Genomic DNA, 22,987 nt, shown 5'->3' with positions numbered 1-22,987 from the left:
TAATAGTTGCTCTCTGACATATTACGCGACCTGGACAGAAGACCACTACGGATTATTAGAAGAAGATGCCTCCGTGGCCAGTGAACGGGTTGAAAAAGTGCGCATTTAGTGTCTGGGAAACCTTCCTATAGACGAGAGAAAGCTTCAAGTTCGGCCTTCAATTTATTGAATGATAATGAACCTTTTTCCGCCCGAGAAATGTGCATAGAGTTTCGAGCGGAAAATCTGCCCACCTGAAGTGGTTCTACCCGCTGCGGTGGCTCCGTGCCTTTATGCGGCGTTCTGCTGCTAAGCCCGAGGTCACCGGTTTGAATCCCGCCCGTGGGTGCCGCATCCCTAAAGAAACACTCTCCGTGCGCTTATGCTCAGGCACACGTTGAATAACCCCGGGGGAACGAGATTAATTCGGAGCACCCTGCCCCGGCGTCTTTTTCATAACCCGTGTATTGCTGTCAAGCCCCATAATCTTATTTTATTTTGAAGCGGATTACCGTTTCCTTTTATTGCCCTTTCATGCGCTCACAACCTTGATTACGAAAATCAAAACATACTCATTAGCATTTAAACGCTTTTAGGAAGAAAAACAATTACAGTGATCGCTAGTAGTGATGGGAAAAATATAAGTAAAGACGTACGGGAGATCCAATTTCAGATTAGAACGAATTATAGCCACAAACTGTTGGCACCAGAGAGCGGTCAATATAGAGATACATCCAGACCGTAGAGGCTAGATGGTTGACCGGAAACGTATTTGTTGTTCTTTTAAAGGGTATACTAGCGCTCTGTACGTTCTGCCGTAATAAATAATAATTTGCATCTCACACACACACAAGGTCGAGCCGCCGTTTCTTGCTTAAAAGCGATGCTCATCGGTAGAAACCCTGGGCACGAGCCACTAGCGCCAATATAGGCACCGTGCGGCCGTCGTACATCAAGACTAGAGCTTTAGTGAGCTTTGAGGCTCGGATTTTGCATGAGAATTGCAACGGCCACCAGAAAAAGAATGCGACAAGTACTACTTGAAATTGCCGCTGATAACAAGACGACAACAGATACTATAACAAATATACTGTAGCTGACCCGCTCTGCACGTTCTGCACACGCTACCACAATGCACATTGATAAAGAAAGAGTTAGCAAGAATAGGCATGAGGATGTTCCGCAGTAAAAAGCTAAAAGGAAAATAAACATCAGAGAAATACCACGGAAGCTGAGATACAGCGCGCGATGAAATCTAAAATCTAACGCGGCGCTTCCATTCCTCTTGCGTGGCTGTTTTATTTATTTCTTGTTTACTTGAAATACCGGGGGCGTGGAACAGGCGATACCGAAACGGCGTTGCCGCTCATGCATTCACTGCTTTTCGCGCAAGTTAGTGACACGCTTTTCAGTGATGCATGTTTTGTGTACGCTTTGCCGGTTCCACCCCCTCCCCCTGCCCTCCGTACAGTGCGCATGTGTTGCTTCTCATCCTGCAGCTCACTGGCCTATGTTGCGCGGGAGGTACCGGTTTTCTTTGCTGCCGCGAGCTGTGTTTTACCTTTTGCTTCTTATTGCCTGCGGGGACGTTGAAATGAACCCAGGTCCTGGAGAAGCGGCCCTGCAGCAGATTTTGAGAGGCCAGACAGAAATTAAGCAAAAGCTTGCAACCATAGATAAATATCAGAATGAAAACAAAATGGCCCTATGTTGGATCTGAACACCCTTATGGCTAATTTGGAATCAAAGATTGCAAGTCTCGAGGAAATGCGGACCGTTGTTGAGGACTTTAGAGTGAGTAGTGAAAAGCAGCGATCAGAGTGGTAAACCCTGATGTACAAAGTGGACGATTTTGAAAATCGATCTAGACGGTGAAATCTGCGCTTCTATGGTATTGAAGACTTGGAATAACACAAGTCACATACGACTTCTGAAAGACATTTCCTAGAACTGTGTAGGTCTACTCGGGGAATAGACCCTGCAATCGAAAGGACCCTTTGTCTCGGACGGTTCAGTTCAGAAAGAACTCGACCAATAACTGTTAATTTTAGTTCATTCAAAGACAAATAGGGTGTTCAATCAAATGCGAGAAAGTTAAAAAGAAGTTCTAGCCTCTCAGAGGACTTCTCTGAACCAGTATGAAAAAAAAAAGGGAGAATACTGTGGGATTATGCTAAAACTCCTGAGGTCACCCATGGTAACGCGCATCTGAAATACGATGTACTTTATTTGAATAGCGCCAAATAAATATATGCCGAATCTCGGGGCCGAGTTATTCAAACTACCTAATAAATTCGGAATACTCTGTTTTTTCATGTTTGGTTCTAAATTGCAGAAGTGAATAAAGTAGAGGAGCCGCGCTGTCTAATCGATATGACGACACCGTCATTTGTGATTGGAAGTGAATCATGGCTGGATGGGGATGTCATGGACAGTAAAGTTTTTCCCGGCAACTATGTCAGCTATACTAAGATATATATATATATATATATATATATATATATATATATATATATATATATATATATATATATATATATATATATATGTAGAGAGAGAGAGAGAGAGAGAGGAAAGGGGAAAGGCAGGAAGATTAACCAGAGGGGAAGATACGGTTTGCTACCCTACTCTTGGGAGAGAGGGTAGGGGGAGGTAAAGTGATAACAAAGTAGAGATAAAGAAAGGAGCATAGACATACAATCACAGTCGGTCACTGTCACCGCACAGCACAGTAGCACTTGTAGCACTATAAACATCTGTTCAAGTTACAGCCACTTGTCCAATTTTGTTGCCTATAAACTGCAACAGTGCCCACGTCGTCCTCCACTGCGATGCCCCCCCCCCCCTCTTATGATGGCGGCATTTTAAAATAAGTTCCTCTGTTAGAGGTCTTCGGTCAAAGCACGCTATCGCGATTTGGAGCGATCGTTTCTGTAAACTGTAGCGAGCGCAGTCACAGAGAAGGTGTTGAAGAGTATCCTCGTTACCACAGTCATCACACGAAACGTCGTTGGCCCATCCGATTCGGAAAGCAAGAGACTTGGTGAAGGCCACCCCGAGCCATATTCGACAAAGCAGGGTCGCTTCGCGACGGCAGAGTCCAGCTGGAATGCAAAGGCTTAGAGAGGAGTCCAGGTTGCGCAGCCGATTGTTTTGAAAACTTCCTGCGTTCCACAAGGAGTACGTGATATCATAACTGAGCATTCGAAGTTTTCTAGCGGCATCTGTCCTTGATAATGGTATCGGCTCCTCTTCGTCGCCTTGAAGAGCCGGCGTGTTCGTTCCCTATGACGCCGCAGTGACTTGGAAGGCACTAAAATGTCACGTGGTGTCCTTTCTCAGTCAAGGTATGGATTAGTCTCTAATCTCGAATACCAGTTGCTTGCGTGGTCCACGCCGCAGGGCTGATAGCAAAGACTGCAGTGCTGCCTTCGAGTCACTGAATATATTGACAATCTTCGAGGTTGTTCTTGGCTGACGAGACGAAGCGCAGCGCGAAGAGCTGCAAGTTCCGCAGCTGTCGGCGTCGTTAGGTGACACGTCTTGGAACCGATGATTGTGGCTTTCGCTGGGAAAACCACAGCTCCAGAGGAACACTGGAGAGTTTCCGATCCATCAGTATAAATATGTACGTTGTCGGCGTACCTCTCGTGAAAAGGGAGGAGAGTTAGTTGTTTAAGAGCAAGTGAGAACGGTGAGGTGCACTGCAGGTCGAGCCAAACACCATGGAGGAATAGATGGCTTAGTAGCGGGGGTGAAGCCTGATGGAAGGCAGGTGTAATAATCCGAAATCGTAGTACAAAATGATACCTGCGGCCTTTCTGACGGTAGTGTTGCCAGATGGTGGAAACTGGCACGGGCAAAGTATCTAATGTGCACTTTCAACACTTCCACCGCAATGTGTGTTTGTATGGGTTGGTCCTGGGCGATCGCAATAGTTGCTACTGTCGATGTGCATTTTGGCAAACCAAGACGAACCCTGAGAGCCCGAGCTCGAATAGCCTGTAGAGCATGAAAATTTGTCTGGCAAGTGTTGGTCAGTACGGGCAAACTGTATCTCAAGAAGCCCAGAAAAAGAGCCCTGTACAATTCCAACATTGCATGCACTGACATTCCCCAAGTCTTTCCGCCCAGAAACTTGAAAAGCTGGGAGATTATTGTCAGACGCTGTTTCAAGCAGGTCACGTGCGCGCTCCATGAGAGATATCTATCAATGATTATGCCAAGAAATCTGTGAGTCTTTTTATAAGAAATTATCTGGCCATTTATGGAGATGGCGTAGGGTGTCATTGGTTTGCGAGTGAATGCCATCAGTGAACATTTGTCTGACGAGATTTCAAGACCTTGGTTGCGGAGGTATATAGCTGTCAGAGTAGCAGCTATTTGAATTCTTGCACGTATCTGCGGACGTGTCACACCTCAAGTCCATATACATATGTCGCTTGCGGAGATTGATATCTTGATCGCTGTTGGCAGATGATCAACGAGACCAATGAGTGTGAGGTTGAATAGGGTAGGGCTTAGTACACCGCCTTGAGAAACACCTCGGTACGTGTAGTGTCGTGCGGTTTGACCATCGCCGGTACACACAAAGAACGATCTTATAAAAAGGTAATGAGAGATTCATTGGAAAACTCGACCACCTAGGTGAACCATCTCAAGAGTATCGAGAAGGGCCTCGTGATATACGTTATCGTATGCCCCCTTGACATCCAAGAACAAAGCTGCAGATAATATTTTGCATGTCTTTTGATACTGGACATACGTAGCGAGATCAACAACACTGTCTACTGATGAGCGATCTCGACGAAAACCAGCCATGCCATTTGGTAACATGTTGTAGTGTTCCAGGTACCACTGCAAGCGGGCAAGGATAATCCTTTCCATTATCTTTCCAACACAGATGGCCAGCGCTATTAGGCGGTATGAGGTGAGTTCAAGTGGGGACTTGCCTTGCTTCAGGAGAGGGACCAAGCGGCTTGTCTTCCATTCATCGGGAACCATGCCATCTTGCCAAGATACGTTGTATAGATGTAGCAGTTCTCTCCGTGCGCCTTCACTCAGGTTGTTCCAGCGTGGTAGGATATTCCATCTGGTCGCGGGGATGAAGAACGCCCGCATAGAGCAAGAGCCGCTTCTAGTTCCTCCATTGTGAAAGGGAGATCCATGCGGCAGTCGCCTGAAACAGGGATGTCACTGGGGGGCTGGAGAGCCTGGACCGGTTGCTTGGCCAGTGACCCTTGCACAAAAGTCTTCTGCGACTTGAGCATCCAGTCACCTCTGGAAGAGCACCAGCGCTTTGAATGGGAAGCGTTGTTCAGGGAGGGAAGGCAGACCATGTATGGTTCTCCAGATCTGAGAAAGTGGCTTTCAGGGGTCTAGTGACTGGCGAAACATAGTCCAACGTCGAGATGCCAATCTATCCATCCAAGGTCATCGATGGATTTTGTACTCCGGTATCGCCGCTTCGCATGACGACGGTGTGCACGAAGCCGCTCTAACTCTATATATAAATCCGTGAGCTTCGACGAAACCGCGACCGTACGCGTGGCGTCTCGCATTGTAGACTTGATTGTTTCCTCTAATCCAGAGGACAAGCCCTGTCGACAAGCATCTTCCATGGCGGAAGTAAAATTAGTCCAGTGAATTAATTGAATGGTGTTCTGTGGAAAGGACCTGGACATCCCTTTGATGACAAGGTACTTTGAAATGTGATCACTCCCGTGTGTCTCGATATCCGAAAACCATTTAACACATCTTGTGAAAGAGCAGGAGACGAAAGCTAGATCAAGACAGCTGCCATAATTAATATAGGGCTAAGTAAGGCTGTATGGGCTCAAATTAGACTTCTAAATGGTAAACTGCTATCCGTATGTTCGTTTTACAGGCCACCTGGAAGCGAGCTTCATGTTTTGAGCGACCTAACTGACATGACTGAAACTGGTAAAACTGACTGTTTAGTTATTGGAGATTTTAAGATTCCTGAAATAAACTGGTGCTCAGAGATTGTTTTATCTCCAGCCAAGACTGCATTAGACAACAAAATGCTAACTCTCTGCAATTCATTTAGTTGCTGCTGATATGGAATCCCACTAGCTGGATGCGCATAGTATAGGTAAGGTTTGAAGAATGAATTATCGGCGCACGAAAAAGCTCGTCGTATGTAAGTAGGCATATTTTTTCAACAATCAGCCTATTGATTGGGCAACGGCCCTTTGAATGTTGAAAGCTCGCAAAGTCTCATATGAACTGAAAACATTTTAAAATCCCAGTAAGAGACACTCGATCAATTTCTCTGTATTACCAGATAGCCTCGCAAATACATATTGATCGATGAAGACGGCTGTTATTTGAATATTAAAAGCAAAAATTGCCGTAATAAGTGTAATCATGTTAAAAGCATGCATAAAAATTTAATCACGCTGAGCGCCTGCAGCATTTCTAATGGAGCAACGTCTGCTTCATAGACCACGGGTAAAATCGTGTCGCCACGGTAGAATTCTGCCTGTACCTGACTGCTTACGTGCGTGTGTGTGTGTGCGCGCGTGTGTGTGTGTGTTCATAGGCTCGATTCAGGCATTCATGTCTTAGGCCCGTTTAATTGAACTTTCAAGAAATTCAACGTATACTAGCCATTCTCGTACAGGCAAGACGAGAAAGTAATGTTTATGGGGTGAAAACAGGTTGAGGCTTTCCGAATCCCGTGCTTATTGTGTCTTTTCAATAGTACGGTTTCATTTGCATGGTTTTTTGAATACGCCTGTTGGTCCAATAACCACATATCTGGCAGCCGGTGTCGTAAAACCATCCGCACAAAATCAAAAGGTGCAGTACGCTTGGCGGGTTGACGGGCACTTTGACACCCACGAACGCAGTCACAGCGCATGCAGGATGCGCTGTGGCAACCATGCGGAGCCGATGCACGGGTATACTGCAAGCATACTGGCTTTTGCGTTAATTCGGCGTTCAACTGCAATTGAAGAACTCAACAAGGTGCCATCCAGACTCGCACTGCGGAGTCTGCAACGCGTTTTTCACGCACCGAGCCATTTCCGCTCGCCAACTTTAGGAAGCCACGGCCTTCCTGCGTTGCAAGTGGTGCATCAATCGCGTTATTAGCCGTAAGCGTCACGCGGGAAAATGACGTCCCGGTGACGCGGCGCTCATACGTCTACCCGCCGAACATCCATCCCACGCACTGCCGACACGCGATGCCGATCGAACAGCGGGTTACACGGTCAGAAGGTATTTATGCATGTGCATGGGAAATGCGCGAATCTCCTTGAATAGGCAGCCACTCTCCATCCAGCGCCCGGAACTGCACTTCAATGGTAACAGGCGCGTCTATTGGCGGGCGGCAGGAGCGAAGACAAGCGCGACAGAGAGGAAAAATTTTTCTGCGCACACGTGGCACTGTGACCGCGTAAGTAAAGTCATGAGCTGCTTTCATTAACAGAACTCAGAAACGCTCGCACGTCACAAATGTGAGCGCACAAAAGTTCTACTTGCAATCGCTGTAACAATATCTTGACGCCCGCATGGCCCATAGCTAGCTGAATTCTAATACCTTTCTGATACCTTTCTTTAATACTATTAACTCTAATACCTTTCTGAATTCTAAAGTACCTTTGGTCAGGAAAAGCGAACAGAAGTTACCAAGAAACAGATTACTACAGCCTCTACCGCTGATTCTCCGGTCGTTATGACAAGGTTGCACTTTGTTTAAGCAAGCGTGATACATCCCCGAGACAACGTATACCTATTCTTTTACTGTAAGCAGAGAAAAAGCGCACAAGACTCTATGGATAGACATATTGTTTGTGATCAACACACTGGAGTAAGAGTGCCGCGTCCCTACAGCGATAAAGTTTTTATCATCATCATACTCATTCCTTAGTGTGACGTTACAGACAACTTCGAGGGCTATGCTTTCAGTGACTCGGGCTCCGGAGTTCAGATACAGTTTTTGCCCGTCATGGACAACACTGCACTATCAACATACTTTATTGTAGAAACTTGAGCAACACGATAGTGTCGGACAACAACTCAGGCGCCGGCGATCACATGGTTGCTGGGACGTGCAGTGGTAGGACTTCGCGTTCCTTTATAGCTGGGGGGAGGGGGGCTCAATGACGGTCCACTCCATTCTTCATAGCATAAGAATGGCGATGTGGGCGAGTTAGTTTGGCTCCATGGTGCAAAATTTCTGCAGCGCGAAGCACTGACGTGAGGAGAAAAGGAACAAAAACGGACGCAGGAGGAATTGTGCGTTGTTCTCTGGCAATCCTTCCTTCGTCCGTATTTTGTTCTTTTTTCAATTCTTCTTCCTTCGTCCGTTTTTTTTTTTCGCGCACCTAATGTTCTATCCAGAGATAATGTTCATAGCGTTAGACAAATGCCGACACAGTAGGAGGTTCACTAGATGGCCTGGAGTCAACTTAAGTCACACGCCTTCTGCCTGGCAATTCTTTTAACTGCTCTACGATTAGCACTTAGATAATAGAGCTCCCCTCGTAAGCCACACTAGACCGCCATGCAGACCTAGCAGTCGAAACCGCAGCCGCGGTTCCTCGCTCCGTAATAGCTGTGCATGAAGCAGCTGCCCCCGGCAACAACTTCGCACTGTGCTCTGGCCCTGTGTCAATGCAGGATCGGCGCGCGCGCTCACACACACACACACACATACTCTCTTTCGTGGCGTGAGGCGCGCCGCAATCATTCTTCTGTCTGCGCCCGGTCTGCGCTGCTGTTAGAAGTAGAAACGGGGAGGGAGGGGGGGGGGGGGGGTCACGTAAGCGCTCGTCTGCGACCGTCACAAAGTGACAGATGCATGCATGCTGCTGACTCGATCGCGTGGGCGCGCCGCACGGCGCAGGTTGGGCCGAGGCAGCTTGCCACTTCTGACGTGCGCTCGTCGTGCACTGGCGGCAGTCCCGATGCATTGGCTCGGCCCTCACGAGACGGCGCTGGCTGACTTCTTGCGAACCCTTCTCCGCATGACGTGGCAATCGAGGGCCCACGGCTAACTGCGAATCTTTAGCACGTGCACATAGGCTTAATTCAAAGCTCGAAGTGGCACGGAGATCAGTGTCCGCTGAAATAGACACCGATAGCGGCCTTCATTGCGACATACGCCCTTCAGACATTTGTCCTGTGCAGTCGATGGCATCGAGGGCAAACGCTTAATTATGCGAGAATTCCGCACCAGTTTTGCTTTAGCGAAATCTCTGGCGTTCATGGGCGAGGTGCTGCAGCGTGCTTATCCCGTAGGCCGCCAGAGGCATAAACCGTAGGGATGTGACAGGCACTGTGCAGAGCTATGCAACGCTGCTCGATGATCATTGTGTCCGACGATTTAAAAAAGCAAGTAGAAAAGAAGGCACCTCATCCGGCATCGAACGGAGGACCTTCCACCCTGTAAGGAACGTTACAACGAACCGCGACACCAGGATAGTCCCCCTCCCCTCGTGTTTTCCTTTTTTAATTATTTATTTACATGGAACTTTCTTCAACCGGAAACAAGTTGAAACGTCAGGCGAAGTTGGCGACACGGTGGGAAACAAAGGATACAAAATAAATGGTGCGAAAGCCGTAGCTCCCGAAACACTTTGCGGCTAACGTGCTAACGCTTTGCGGCAGCAATCTATCTTTGACAGCGCTTTCACACTGTCCACCTGAACATGTTTGTCGTAAAATACGATTTCCAGACTGGTCTGTTCAATGCTGGGGACGCCGCCCATCTCTTATATCGACCTTTACAATGAGCACCTTGATCGACTGAACCGCATACATATCGTGTGCCGTCGACCCCAATTTGGTATAATGTCCATTCAAGTACCCCATTCAAAGTAGTAAGTCCTGCGTATAGCAGGGCTGACATCTTCTTTCTCTCCCTCTGTTCCTCGGCTCAAAGATCGGAGAAGAGAAACTCTAGAAAATATGTGTTGACTCCTTGTTATTTTGCTCGGCATTCATATTAGCTGGTTCCGGTTGATACAGAAACTCCGCTGGACGGATAGTAGCCACCCAACTCACTTTATAGTGAGTTCTGTGGACGCGCCTGGGTCAGAACACCGTTGAGAATAACGGGCGGGATATATCAGTGGCCTGACGTCAGACAGTGATGCGTAGGCTGCTCGCCGAGTGCTGCTAAGTGATACTTAATTTGGCGCTGCACTGCGAGCCTCACTGCACGTCATTCTACTCTAGCTGTCGCTGTCACTGATTCGCACTTTCGTAAGAAGCATTTCGTAAGCTGTGTTAGTTTATACGTATGGCACTGACAATTACAGCAACGACTCCTGTACAGGGTTGTTTCCGGTAAAGCAAAGTAGGCAATGCCCTCTACAGTAAAACGATTACCACAGTCTGCAGCTCGAACATGCCTATCAGCACGCCTGCCAGTCGTGAAGCAAATAGACTTCCATCCACCTCTTTGGGCTCTCTTGGATTGCCACCACTTGTCACAGTAGTCATTTGCCTTAAAGATAGATAAGAGAGAGAGAGAGAGAGAAAGGGAGGGAGGGAGGGAGGGAGGGGGAGGGAGGAGGTACGGGGGCGGGAAGAAAACGGTCCATAATAACTTTTAGGTTTCTGCACCTCGTCAGATTCCGAGTGGTTCAATCAAAGGCAGGAGGCCGTTACGGCATTATCCGAGTGCCGTTGCAGGGTTCCAGTCGCGGATGAGCCAGGGGCGGAAACAAAGGGCGCGAAGGCGTGTAGTTTTGACCTACAGACTCACTGGCCCGGAGATTGCCGCCCAAACGACGCATTGTTTGTAAACAACGCCCCCTCCCCTTCCCCCACCTCCCCTTTCCCGCGTACACTGTCGCTAGTCGGGCGCCATCTTTCGTCGGCCCTCGCCGAGGTGTCATTGTGGCCGCCGCCAGCAGCTCTCCGACAACGTTCGGCCGCCGCCGTGTGGAGCGCCGAGCGCGCGCACAATGGCGATACGCCGAGGTTGTGGCCTACATTGGCCGCCGGGGAGAAAAGCGAGGAAGATTAGGAAAAAGAGCAGGTAACGGAACAAACGCCGGGGAGACGAGGAGCGCTTTCGCTTTCGCAGTGCCGCGACCCCGTGACCAGTTTCCTGCGGTCTGACCCTTCGGCGAGTCTGCCTCGTTACGTAAGAAAAGGTCATTGTGCGTTGGTCCTGCGGCCGCCGCCGCCGCCGCCGCCGCACCACGACTTCCCTCCGGCTTTTTCTCCGCGCCCGCACGCGGCATTGTTTTCCTTTTTCTTCTTTTCTTGCGCGGATCCTCAGCGCGCACTGTTTCGAAACAATTGGGGTCCTGGCCTTGACGACTGCCCGGAGCTCGCACTGCTCGTGACCCGCGGAACGCGGCGTTTCTTTCACGAAGGAAAAGTCTCGGACGCAGAAGGCAGGGAGAATCTTCGCCCTTTGTTCTGGCGGGTGGAGGGCGCTGCCCCGCCGCCAAAGCGGCCGCCACACTCGGGAGGAGGCCTGAATGCCGCGAGTCGTATCTTCGATCTCGCTTTCAGCACGAGTGAGAAAGGCCCGCAGAAGCGACATTGCTGCGACAGTGACGCCCGACCCAGTGTAGTGTAGAAGTCAGTCACGTTTCGTCCTTTGAATATTATCGTCCCACGCCAGCAGTACCACTTGGTTAGACTGGCTTTCATTTCTTTTTTCTTGTTCTCATTCATTTATCCGGGAACACGTTTCGCCAGGAAACGCTTACGAAATTATTCATGCTGGAAAATGCTTCCTCTAAACTTATTGCCCTAAAATTTCATCTTTTCATATGTTAATCTTTTCACAGCTTCAACATTTCATACCAACATGCCATGTATATTCGGAACTAATTCAACTCTCCTCAGCAATTTGACAATGGCGTGGATTTTCTTTATCTTGCTGTTACTAATGCCCTACATGCGGTACTAACATGCACATATGTTGATGTTGGTAAGTCATGAGTTTTGAGAGCAAAATGAACACATGACAGCATAAACAGCCCCCCTTTTTTGTTCTTTCTTTCTTGAGCCCTCAATATTAGTTTCCATTGCGGTCTTTTCTATATTCCTGTTCCTCTTGCTACATATGCGAAGAGTAGACGTGTTTAGGCAAACGTGTTTATCATTGTTTCCGATTGCTTTGGCTGTGCTATAACGACGCGCCATCGCTTCAATAAATCTTGGCTAATCAGTCGCAACCAATGTAAATGGAAGCTTTTACGTGTAATCGATAAATAGATTGCTTCATCGTTCACCACTTGAGCTGGATGTAGCAACAACATACTTTATTTTTATTTTCAGCATACTGTCGCGGCGGGTCCACGACACACACAATGCCCTGTAGCGTGCGCTTTACAAGCTTGCCTCCGCTGAACATTTTGCATCTTCTGCTGCACTATTTTTTATACATCATTAACTACGCTCACCTTTGCTCTCCTCCTTCCTCTCTTTTATTATTTTTTTCTTATTTTTATTTATTTATTTATTTTTTATTTTATTTTTTATTTTATTTTTGAAGCACCAGTTCGGCGCTACCAGCTCCCGCCGATATAGCGCCGGTAGACACATGCTCCAAGTATCGCCTTTCAACCGATGAGCATTGCACATGCTTGCGATGGTGGCCTACTTCATTGTTCTGCTATAGCAGCCCATGTTCTTTGTCTTGTAAGCGCCTGGTAAATAATTATCTCGTCATTTCCAACACATGCAAGGTATTGCAACACGAGACGCCAGTGTTTCACGGTAGGACATCTGTAAAACCTGAAAACCACGACGGCGAGCTTAACCAGTATGGAGAGCTCGCTTTCGCTATACTGAGGCCGTGTGGTCTTTTGACTTGAGGCTTTGTCACGCTCCATGTATAGCACGCATGTCGAAGCTCAATCTGCGTGCGTGTGCAGATTGTGTTAACGCAGCTAAATTACAGATAAAGAAGGAGATAAAAGTGCAGCGCGTGACAAATGTGCTGAGCCGGTCGTCAATATTAGCGAAACTAGCAATGCGGCTCGACTAGCAACAGCTTCTCGAGGTAGTGATTTACTAGGGAGCCTGAGCTCGTCCGAGTTTCAGTGCATTCTTTTGTTCCTTTGACAAATTCCGCTGACTCGCTCTATTCAATTAAAGCCCCTGAAACAAAACGCTAGAAAAATATGAGACAAATCAATACCAACTACTGAATATAAGTGACAGTGTGCCTTAGCTGGGTTTTTATCACCGCAAGTTACCTTTAGGAAGCACTGTTACATATTCCACGCACTTATTCGCGCGCACTTTGTACTTTTACGTCAATGTGTGCGCCTTTAATCTCGTTCTTAGAATAGAGTAAATAGTCAACCCTCAGGAACGCATATACAGGGTGATTATTTTTAAGTTTTCAGGAATTTTTAAAAATAGCCTGTTGCGGATAACATAATTTTAGTCCTTGAGCCAGATTATTCAAAGAGGTGGACATTACTTGCACGAGAAATTGAAATACATATTCAATTATTAATAAAAATCCCCAAGTTATATTTTGAATTAATTACTTCGCTGCGCATACTGCAATTTACGAATTGTAGCCGGTGAGTTTGCAAGATGTATTCACTTGGAATGAATTTCCATAATGACGCCAGTTTGGAGATATGCGTCATCAAACTTCCCCTAAAAATGCATCGTTGTTCCACTCACTTCTTTTTTTAACAAAACGTTCTTTTATGCACCGAAGCACAAAGGCAGCTTAAATTCCCATGTATTTCGTTCCACACTTTGGAAAATAATATCTCGAAACGAAAGTCATCCTGGAAATTCAATTCAAGTGGGTACGTTTTGCAAGCTCGCCGGCTACGATTCGTAAATTGCCGCATGTGCCGTAAAATAATTAATAAAGAAGGTAATTCGCGACGTTTTGTAATTAGTGAACATGTGTTTCGATTTCTCATGCTAGTAATGTCCACCTCTTCGAATAATCCAGCTCAAGGACAAGAATTACGCTACCTGCCACAGGCGATTTTTAGAAGTTCCTTAAAACTTAGGAATGATCCCTCAGTATAGAGATTGCCGCACTTTCATGCTTGTGTTTACGTAAGCTCTAACACCTTTATCCTTCGCATAAAACGGTGTTCGACGCCAAACACACATCTTCGTGAGGACTTGGCAGAGCCACCAACCTTCTGTGACCATCGGACACTATATATTTTTGCATTACGTGCACAGGCGGCTATACGGTCCAGTCGCGCATTATGCAAATGTCGGTTTTACAGGGAAGCTGATTATGCGGACCCTGTGCAGTCGTTGTCGTCACTGAAAAGGGGTCACGTGACCTATCGGGAGAGGCAAAGAAGAGTTCAACAGGGGGAGAGGCGTCGGAATGACCCCTTTCCCCCTGCGAGAATGCTATTTTATACGCGAATTTTTTATACGGTTGCCGTGCGGACATTTGCGGCGATCGAGCCAGCCTGCGGCGAAAGAAACCAATGTTACGCTGGTGGTTTGCGGCCAACGAACGGCGCCCAGCAATCGAAACGCGGAGCGCCGGCAGCCACGTCGATCCTCTAACCAATCCAGCCAATCGTCAAAACGATCGCAGCGCCCGCATCCCCAGTGGTGGGCCTTGCGTCCAATATACGGAGCTTCGGGTTAGTGGTTCGGCACATTCTATCCAGCTACAACTGCGGGAAGACCACGAGTAGCGCGTACTCCTGAGGAAGATGCTGCCTACCACAAAAGCAAAAACGACATGAGAGAATGGTGAAATTTACAATATAGACTGCTTGTAAATTTTGACTTGCATGGTGTAACACTCGGTGTAACTAACACAGCTTCGCTGTCTTCACTGACAGGAAGGGGGCGGTGAAATCTCCATTGCTTCACCCTAACACATTGGTAACATCCAAAGCTATACCAAAATATTTCACCATTATTCACCTTAAATAGCCAAGAAAACTTAAGCCCAGTTTACATGGAGTTTTCAGTGTACGAATTGATTTATGGATACGTTTAGCGCATAACACGCAAGTCACAAAAACGATGGCTTTCATTTTCGAGCTTCTTTCAGCGTCGCAGAAGCAAATGAAATTTCACGCGTGATAAATCATTCTTTCAGTGTGACACACTGAACTTGCTATGCGTTCATATAAGAATATTATACTGCTACGTGCGAAGTGAGACTATATACATTCTCACTTCGCACCGGATTTCTAAATATTATGCACATATATTCTGATGTGTTGACGCCACCCAGCGCCGCATGTAAGCTGGGTTCCTGGTATACTGAGGTTGCTTCTTATCTTTACCCAAGGTATTCGATAAAAAACTGCGTAAATACCACGCACATGTTGGAGTCTAGGTAAGGCGAAGCTTTAGTGACGCGGGTGATTAAATGCTAGACATGTAGATGCGATGCATAGAATGGTGTTCTCATCGTATGCAACGTGTAATCTCATGCAACGCGTATGATTATGGTCTACACCGTTCCAAAGCTATGCTGAAATGCAAGCTCCAATTCAGGCCGATGCACAGTGTGACGCGCCCACGGAGAGCCGTCACGATTGCGGTGGGCTATACGGCTCGACGGTGATAAATCTACGGATTAATATTTGGACGAATACTCTGGTTTAATTCTGACCACCTGGCGTTCTTTAATGTGCGCCCAATGGACGGTACACGGGCGTTTTCGCATTTCGCCCCCATCGAAATGCGGCCGCCGTGGCCGGGATTTGATCTCGTCACTTCGTGCTTAGCAGCGCAACGTCATAGCCACTAAACCACCAAGGCAGGTAGAGTACTGTTAATCGATGTTAAATATGCAGGATTTATGTGCAGATTTATATGTTATTACACAGAACACAGCTGCGCGCACTGGCACAATGTTGTCTGTCAGCTTCCAGTGATAAGCCTGTTTTAATCAGTGAGACAGCTTCGATTGACGCGAAACCCGGGACAGTAGACAAATAAAATATCAGTTTAACCCTCCCCCCCCCCCCCCCCCTCTTCCCCGTACTCCCTATAGAAAGTCGTGGAAGATGGGTTCAGCACACAGAACGAACGGTCGGTCCTCGGCGAGTTAGCAGCGCGACGTTTAGAACCTCAGAGAGTTAATGCAACATTAAACTTAATTTTTTACGACCTCCGGCATAACGACTCGAAGTTCCTTTGGAGCCCCGTCGAGTTGCTCGAGATACCTTATTTATAACTGGCGCGAGGAACATTTACAGGAGATAGACGTGGTAAGAACTAGCGGCAAACGATTAGGCCATTCGCGCCACGTTCAGCGAGGGATCGCGATTAGTGAAAAAGGAAAGAGGAGTGAGTGCTCGGAAGTTGCCGGGCAGCTGGCTCTGTGGTCGCGTCCCGCAACGACGCCGATTTTCGCCAGAGGTTCGTGACCTGCTGCCGCCGCGATTCTCGTCACCCTCGTTTTCGAAATACGGCCAGCAGCAGCCGGCCACCTTCTACCGCGCCAGAGGCTCGGGTATGCTCCTTCGAGTGACCATGAACGCACGCGGCCGATGTCGCGCGCCGCTCCATCTATCCACTGCGGTAGCGTGCGCAGCAGTGGGCGCACGGAGAACGACGACGCCCGGGACACAGGCACGTGCGAGGATGCCGAACCCCCGGCGCCGGCGGCGGCCGGTTCTGGCGGGCGGGCATCGTCGCAGTGGCTTCCATAGCGCCCCAGTTTGCGGTCGAGCGCGTCCCGTCTGTTTAATAACACGCTCTCGGTCGGGGCCGCCCCGCCATGTGGCACCTGGTCGCCGCCTCCTTGGGCGCCGGAAGGCGAACTCGACCCGAGCCGGCGAAGTCGCCGAGGTGCGCGTTTCATCACAGTTGCGCACGATCGCCCGCCGACCCGACAGGTGGCAAAGAGCGCCGCTCGATGAGGCGGGAAAAGCGTGTTGCGCGGCCCCCTGAGCTCCTATCAAGCTGTAGACGTACGCTTTTTTGCGCGCACTCGCCCGCCGGTAACGTGACCGGGGGCAAATTACAGCATGCAGAGGGTTCCTGTATACACATTGTGACCTGCCTCGCTAACATTGATGTATACGTGTCTTTGTCAAAAGTGCTCGCACAAGCGGCGCTCAGTAGGGAACCTGTCAGCGGCTGGTGTGCTGGGCTTCCGTGGTATACTCCCAGCTTTCAGAACCTGGGCAGACCGGAATCCTCCATATATTTGTCTCTATAGTGATGTCGCGTATCTTGAAGGAGTGCGGCTGCAATGCTATACAGAAAAGGGAACGTGCTAGTTAACCCGAGGGGAAAAAGTCAGGAACGTCCTCTCCGTCTTTCAACGGCATTGACGCCTCAAGTGACTGTGTTAATTGCAAACAGTACTTACGTCCAAACAGTAAACAGAGGCCTCGTTTTCAATGGGCGTCGAAAGATCCAGGCCGTGGTTGTCAATGCCGAGGGGAACGCTGGTGTAGTGGTACACATTTTTCTCGAAAACGACGCAAAACAGAAATACCACACACGAAGCGCACACAGACAAGCGGTGATCTTCGTGCGGCCAGCTCACTGCGCGCAAACAAACCACGCTTGTCGATATTCTTCCTGCCTGGTTTGTCGACTCCGCGCCCTTTCTGAGAAAAGACGAAGCACCACGCCTTCGCTCGCCAGTGCACAGTTTTTGCCCGAATGTAAGCCTTCGAGACAAATCAATTCAGCGGCAGTGCACCCCACAGCAACGTGCACAAACGCTTTCTCAGCCTCCTACAGAGCGGCCACCGAACGCCATATCGTGGTGGACGGTGAATCGGGGCCTGGCTGGACATTCATGAGAGTCAAAGTCGCAAGTTAGAACGTTGCGAGCTGCAGGCGCCACTGCTTGACCACTGCTTCAAGGCCCCTGATGCATATCCGTAGCCTGTAGGTACACATATTGTTCGTGTATATTACAGTGTGCGTGAGGCAAAATCCGTAGGTGTACGTTCCTTAAGAAGCGACTTTTCCCTTGCATCGGCTCACCTGTGAAATGATCATGGGCAGCAGCTTTATTTACGCGAATTTCACAATGTGCTGATGTCTTATTGTATTTAGAGGGCATTGCTGTTTGTAACTGATGATTAACCGTGTGATCAGAGGCACTGGTGCAACGGTCTGGCTTGATGAATACACAGAGGTCACGGAGGCGCCGTTTACGCTTAAACAGACGTTGAATCGCGAGATCATGTAACAGCCCTCAGATCTAACAAATAATAGCTAATACCTCGCAGCACGTTTCGAACTTGATTTCAAGTTACACACCCGCTGTAAAAGTTTTTAAAGCGCGCCCTTTCCTCCTTAAGCCGTTATTACCCTTGGTTACAACAGGTGACATGAGCACATATAAGCTACCAGGTGGTGCTTTGTTTACACATGTCAAAGGTCTTCTCAGTTCTTTCCTATGTGTAAGCGCACCGCAGAGGCTGCCCGAGGCTATGAGTAAGAACGACTACTTTGCGTGTTGCGTGTATCAGCAACACACGCTCAGCGGACTGCGTCACGGGGCTGCTGTCTTCTGAGATAAGCAATCACCTATCTGTCATTATTCTTGTTTTTGTCGCTGCATTTATTTATTTATTTATTTATTTATTTATTTATTTATTTATTTATTTATTTATTTATTTATTTATTAGTGCACGCGGTAACGCGATCCGAAAAGAATTCAGAAACAATTTTAATCTCGTAAGTGCAAGATTGTATGAGCAGTTTCGAAAGCTCGCTTATTCATCCGTCTGTGAACAGGATAGGCTGCGACCATAATGTGTAACGATTCAATGCAGTTTCCATTCTTTTGTTCTTGTCGCCCGTCATGCCGAGTGGCCGATCCTGGCCATGACTGTGGCTCGAAAGCGCCCGGGCTAAAATCCAAGTGAACCGAAGAATAAATTACAAACGAGCCACGGGAAGAAGTATTTTGAGGCGAAAACATATTCTGGTTAACACTTTCACCTTGCAACATAAGGAGCGCGCTCGTACTTCGTTATTTTTTTTTTAGTGTTCATGTTTGCTTTAATATCTCAAGTGAAAATAAAATAGAGATATAAAACGTTTCCAAGCAAAATAAGGAAAATGCAGAACGGGAAAATGTTTAATGATCAGCGACTTTGCGGAGGAGCAGTTGGAAAATCCACTTATAGTGTACATCCGGCGCAGATATGCGTCGCCGGGAGCTCAAGCGCACGGAGTCCTTCTATCGTTTTTGAAGGCGACAAATCTAGACTCGCGATTATGGCCTACCATATTGGCTCCAATTTTTTTGCTGAATTGTCTGACATTTGCCGGATTATAAGTGCCGCCCGATGAGTGTGCGACGCACATGCATTTCTTATACTTGTTTTGTTCTTCTCTCCCCTCGGCCCCCCCCTCCCACCGTCTCCTTAGTTTATGTTATCTTCTCTCCCTCTTAATCTCTCTCCTCTTCTTCACCTCACTATTCTTCTTCTGTGTACCTTTTCTCAACTTGAGTCAGCGGGCGTTGTGACCGTCCCGGTGGTAATTGCCAGCTCGGCCTCTTCCTCTGATTTGTGGTTGTCTTTATGTGTGCAAATTAAATAATAATAATAATAATAATAATAATAATAATAATAATAATAATAATAATAATACAAAATACATTTGAGCGAGGGATTCCAAAGTCTTTTTATGAAAGATTTTCTTTCAAGCACACAGCCAATGTAGAAAACAGCGAAGTGCTCAAATCCCTCAGCACCTGGTGTAGAAAATTCAATTTCCCCTAACTGTAAGCAGCCTGCCTATGGAACAAACGAAATATATAAGTACTTAAATATTAAGGGATTCATGTTTTGTGGCACATTTCCGATTTTGCCGAGACGTTGTTGAAAGGGACTCACTCCTCTCACAAACTTGCTGTCAACATGTGTAACGCAGCGTGCGTTATCGCTGACATGCATTTGAATCGATGGCATTTAACGCGAATGCTCTACATGGGGTTGGAAGACTTTGTTTACAACTTGCAATTAAGCGGCTCTCGACTAGCGCGCGTGGGGCAGATAGTGTTCCTCGAAGGCCGAGGATAGTGCGGGAAGGAAGCCTCGCGCCTTCCATTCGCATATCTATACGCGACACTGAACTGATAACATGTTTCTGAACAGCAGGAAAGAGACGCTCAGGCGGAGCAATTGCCGGCAATTACTGCTAGGCTATAGCCCCGTCTGTATAGCAAATATTTTAACTAACTAACCAACTAACCTGTCAAAAGTTATCCTCTTAAGTGACATACGAGCGACACATGCCATTGAAGGCGAAGCCATGCACAGAGGTCAATATTTCAACAACAACAACAACAACAAAAAAGCTTGCTTTCGCAGCTTAGCAGCACCAAGTAAAGCGTAGGGTAAATGACTTGATTTTTTTTTCTCTCAAATGAAATTTATAACTGATAAAGTAAAGAGAAATGAAAGTGGAGGAAGAAACGCCTTGCCGCAGGTGGAAACCGAACCGAAATTTTCTCATTGGCGAAGGCGTGTTATGCAACATAGAAGAAAAAAAAGAAGTCGAGATTACTACACCCGCCAGCGCACTGCCCAGACTGTGGGTGCGAACCAGATTTCATGAAAGCAGCAGTTATTTCCAAAGAGCGAAGATTCGCAGGGTGATCTAGGCAATCCATATCACTAGGAGGGGAGAGGGGTCTGCTAGTCACCCTTCACTTAATCGTTCAGACAAGGAATACGCTAATTTGTGCTCCACATGGAACACGAACTTCTGAATTATGTTGTTGTTTACGTACGCCTGTGTCTTTGTAGTCGTGATCGTAACAGGACATTCTGGCTGTGCACTATAAAAGGCTTCTTCCTTTTTTTTTCTTTCAATAAACCCAATTGTAAGTCAACGCTCGTCTGTGCCCTTTCTTATCTTGTGTCCCGTCTTGCCCCTCAGTTTATGTCAATGCCATGCGTGCGAACTCGTCCTGCTATCAACTCTCTTAATTGTCAGTTGGCAAAGTACCAATTGTGGCGCCTGAATATTTTATCAGCAATTCGGAATTCGATGACACTAACTAAACTGGACTTTCGTGTTTATCGAACCTAAAACATGACCCGGATCGACCGTTAGTTACAGCAATATTGGACAGCCCTGGCGGTAGCGTGGAGCACGCAAAAAAAAAGAAAGAAAAGAAAAGAAAAATACGAGAGAGGCGTCCTGGGTCCGGCTGCGGCTTCCTGGCTGTGGCTTCGGGGCCGGGACCTCCCCACAACAGTGAGCGTCGTCATTGCACATTTCCCCCGCAGGAGAGAGTAAGAGGCTTTTTAATGAAAGGCATTTACATGGCGGGACGCCTAGCGTGGTCGGTATGGGAAACATGAAAAATGAAATAACAGCACAACACAGTGACAAACACACGTACAAAAACATCGGAATACGAAAACGAAGAATACTACCCGAGTTACGACTTCCGCCCTCGTCAACCCATTCTTACGCACTCATTGTTACAATCAAGATACCGAAAAATCTCTAGCAGCGCTATCGCTAGAGTAGTTGCCCACACCAGGCAGTGGTTCATATATGGTACCATACTGGCAAGACAGCCTTCGCAGCTGTGGTGTTATTTGTTTTTACATTAAACATTTTACTGTGAGCATGCTGCCTCTTTACTGGATGTTTTGGCGCTAGATGGTGTTTAGTGCAGTTCTGGGCCTCCAGTTACCTACAGCAACCGCTAAATGTTTTCTGTTCTTAAGATATTTCACACTTTGGAGCTCTCCAGCACCTGAGTTTTGCTGCACAGTGCACTCATGACTAACTTTTTATTCATCGCGTGTACGCGTTTGGCTTCGTTCGCTCATTGACAATTTCTTTGTCGAGGAGGGGCCAGCGACAAGCTTCGTCAACATTTCCAGGATCACAGAGACGAATGACTCAATAAACGTTTGATAATAACCAAATGAAGCCAATTCACAATGAAGCCAACAAAAGTATAGGGGAAAGTAACTGTGTTTTTAATGAAACTGTAGCAATAATAATGAAAAAGAAAATGAAAGCGGAAGAATAGGTGCCTTGCCGGTTGTGCGAGCCGAACCCACCACTTCCGCATGGAGCGCGTGTGATGTTCTACACTAGTTGAGCTACCACAGCAGCTATTCTCCCGTGCATTTTCTTGTGTGCCCTGCGGCAGCATACGAAGAGTTGATGCCTTGAGATGCTTACGGGGGGGTTACCTAGCCATTTTGCCACACTAAAAAACACGTACCCTATGACACTTGCGGTTGACAGGACATTCCGCATGCACTTCCATGGCCATATGAGTGGCCATGGGGCTACATTCAATATGCATACGCAAATGCCCATGAAAATGAACGGGAAGGGAGCCGCCGCCGGAGCTCAATATTGATCGAGCATCGCACGCTTCATGCATAGGCTGGGGGTTCGGCTCCCACCGGCGACAAGTTACCTTCTCTTAGACTTTTCATTTCCCTTTTTATTATTATTTCCAGATTTCAATTAAAGATGCAGTTAATTTTGCCTACGCTTTACTCGGCCTCTTTTTCTGCGGGCTTCACTTGGTTGTTGCTAACAATAAATCGAGACTCTCGGTTTTCCTATCGTTCGATCAATGCTGTGCTCGCTAAAGCCAAAGCCACCAAGTTCGCCATTTAAGACAGAGTTGGCAAACGTCTTTCCGTGTCACTAGGCTCCGGAAAGACGAAGATGTGTCGAGCAAGAGAAAGAAGATGAGTTATATAACAAATAACATGTTTAGGAATAGCTTCGTCCCTTAACATTCCTTCTCTATCTCTCTCCCGCTTTTTCATTTTCCGACCTTCTATATCAAAGATCAGATTTCCTTCATTGCGTAGATGCGCTGTGCTACAGGACACCGGATAGAACAAAGAAGTAGAGATTTGTGGCGATACAAAAAAAAGAAAAAAGAAATGAGAATATCACCGCGGGAACCGCGCCGCTCGAAAAGAGACCGATATCGCGAGCCGTTTCACTGCACCACCGCTGTGTCAGCTCTGCGAATTGCATTGTTCTCCTAGTAGTGCCCGTCGCCGATGAGCTCTGCTTTTGTAGCCTTCGTATTGGGATTTCAACTGGACATCGGATGTTTTTG

The 22,987-nt window shown here is 47.4% G+C and overlaps 1 long non-coding RNA gene across 1 annotated transcript in view; it reads right to left on the bottom strand.

The window, feature by feature from the left end:
• Positions 1–22,987, bottom strand: part of LOC139056156 (uncharacterized) — a 191,227-nt gene that overhangs the window by 79,410 nt on the left and 88,830 nt on the right. Inside the window, exon 2 of the long non-coding RNA XR_011512191.1 lies at positions 1,541–1,600. This is a non-coding gene — a long non-coding RNA (uncharacterized lncRNA). The remainder of the gene's footprint in view (positions 1–1,540; positions 1,601–22,987) is intronic.

The sequence above is a fragment of the Dermacentor albipictus genome, chromosome 1 (genome assembly GCF_038994185.2).
Source record: "Dermacentor albipictus isolate Rhodes 1998 colony chromosome 1, USDA_Dalb.pri_finalv2, whole genome shotgun sequence".
Taxonomy (NCBI): Eukaryota; Metazoa; Arthropoda; class Arachnida; order Ixodida; family Ixodidae; genus Dermacentor; species Dermacentor albipictus.
The sequence above is the reverse complement of the archived record's forward strand: the minus strand, read 5'-3'. Positions and strand labels throughout refer to the sequence as shown.